General features: G+C 39.6%; 1 pseudogene; it reads left to right on the top strand.

The window, feature by feature from the left end:
* The first annotated feature begins 533 nt into the window (after positions 1-533).
* Positions 534-1,573, top strand: LOC123276704 (olfactory receptor 2T12-like; annotated as a pseudogene).
* Positions 1,574-2,229: the final 656 nt, after the last annotated feature.

Here is a 2,229-nt window from a genome sequence, read left to right as displayed (position 1 = left end):
TTTTCATCAATTATTGGGGATATTATGTTCCTTCAGTGGGGAAACTTTGTTATACTCATCTGTTCCCTTCTGTGGCCCTTGTAACCCACAGTGAAATAGCTGTAATTTTTTGTTTCTTAAAAAAATAACTAATTTGAGTATGTTAAAATTTCCAAAATTTGAAAAGAATTCATCTAAGACTCAAAGAAATATAAATAGCAAATGTTTAAATAAGTGTTTATTTTCTAACTTGGTTAAATTTTGGTTTCAGTACACATAAGAAAAGCACAATAATAATAATTATTAAATAATATAAAAAACAGCCAAATTAACTACTTACAATTCTATAATCTTTGAAAGCTTTTTTCTACTTTTGATTCATTTTGATCTATTATACCAACCAACCAATATATCATTGTGTGAAATACATAGACTAACGTTATTTAAAACAGTGAAAGGCTGAGTTACAGAGAAGTGGAATAACAGGTCAAGCAGAACCATCTTAACTGGGATGTAGGGCTTTGAGTCAGGACCTTGGATTCCATATCCAGCACATGTGCAGAAGTTATGAAGCCAAACTAAGGTTTGTAGATGATGAAAGTCCCTTCCTTCTCTATTTTTCCATTTGCAGAATCACACCAGAAGAAATCGTGGAGAAGAGAAACACAACATCAGACTTCATTCTTCTAGGACTCTTTAAACATACAAGACCCCACCTCTTTCTCTTCATGGTGGTGCTGACAACGGCCATTGCTTCTCTTATGGGCAATGTCGTCATGCTTCTCCTGATTTACTGGGACCCCCGGCTCCACACACCCATGCATTTCCTACTGAGCCAACTCTCCCTCATGGATGTGATGCTGGTTGCCACGATCATTTCCAAAATGGCTGCTGACTACTTGACTGGCAAGAAGTCCATCTCCCCTGCTGGTTGTGTGCTGCGGCTCTTTTTTCACTCACACTGGGTGGCGGCGAGAGTTTCCTTTTAGAGCCATGTCCTATGACCGCTACGTGGCTGTTTGCCATCCACTGAGATATCCTGTCCTCATGAGCCAGCAATTATGCCTGAGAATGACTTTGGGGTCTTGGTTCCTGGGGGCAGCTGATGGGCTCATGCAGGCTGCTGCTACCCTGAGCTTCCCATTTTGCGGTGCACGTGAGATCGACCATTTGTTCTGTGAGGCCCCCATGCTGGTGCGTTTGGCTTCTGCTGACACATCAGTCTTCGAAAATGTAATGTACATCTGCTGTGTGTTAATGCTTCTGGTCCCCTTTTCCCTCATCCTGACCTCCTACAGTTTTATCGTCGCAGCTGTTCTCCAGATGCATTCTAGAGAAGCCTGCAAGAAGGCTTTTGTCACCTGCTCCTCACATTTGGCTGTGGTGGGACTCTTTAATGGAGCTGCCATTTCCACCTACATGAGACCCAAATCCTACAGGTCAGCTGACCTTGATAAGGTCGTGTCAGCATGCTACACTGTCTTCACCCCTGTGCTGAACCCCCTCATCTACAGTCTGAGGAACAGCGAGGTCAAGGGGGCCCTGAGAAAGGTGGCTGGGGAAATGTGTAAATTTAAAATGACAGCAAACTTAGTCTCATTCTTCAAATTATTCAATGCTAAACGAGTCTAATTTCCTGAAGTCGTTAACATTTAAACATATGGTAATTCTCTCTCCTTTAATAAGGCTTGAAGAGAAAGTTAAATTCTTTGATCAGTATAATAGGAAGTTGTTAAGAATTACGTGAGACTACCATACTAAGAGAGGCTATTTTTTGAGCACTTACTATTTGCTATGCTCCACACCAAGCAATTTTTATACATTACTTTGCATCCTATTAACAACTATATGATATAAGTACTTTGACACCCATCTTCTAAGTGAGAAAATGGAGGCATGGGAAACTAATATTGTTCTCAGTATCACGCAGCAAATAAGTGTTAAAATGTGACTCCCAAACTTGTCCTTTAAGTTGGTATATTGATTTCTGTCCAGGAATTTATTTTAAACACTATGTTCTATGTCTTTGATCTGTGCATGTTATATTTTCACTGTTTTTGTAAGCAGTCTTTCACAATCTGTTTTATCTGGATCTTGAAGGCAAGCCATTTTAATTCATGTAACTTTTTGTTTAAGTAATGTATATCTTTCCCCAGGCTCTAGTTGTAATTGCAATGGCCAATCTGTTTTAAAGTACACCATGACTAAATTCTCTCTTGAAATTAATTGTGTCCATGATGCTTAAATGTT

The sequence above is a fragment of the Equus asinus genome, unplaced genomic scaffold (assembly GCF_041296235.1).
Source record: "Equus asinus isolate D_3611 breed Donkey unplaced genomic scaffold, EquAss-T2T_v2 contig_2, whole genome shotgun sequence".
Lineage (NCBI taxonomy): Eukaryota > Metazoa > Chordata > Mammalia > Perissodactyla > Equidae > Equus > Equus asinus.
This window is presented reverse-complemented; position numbering and strand designations above follow the sequence as displayed.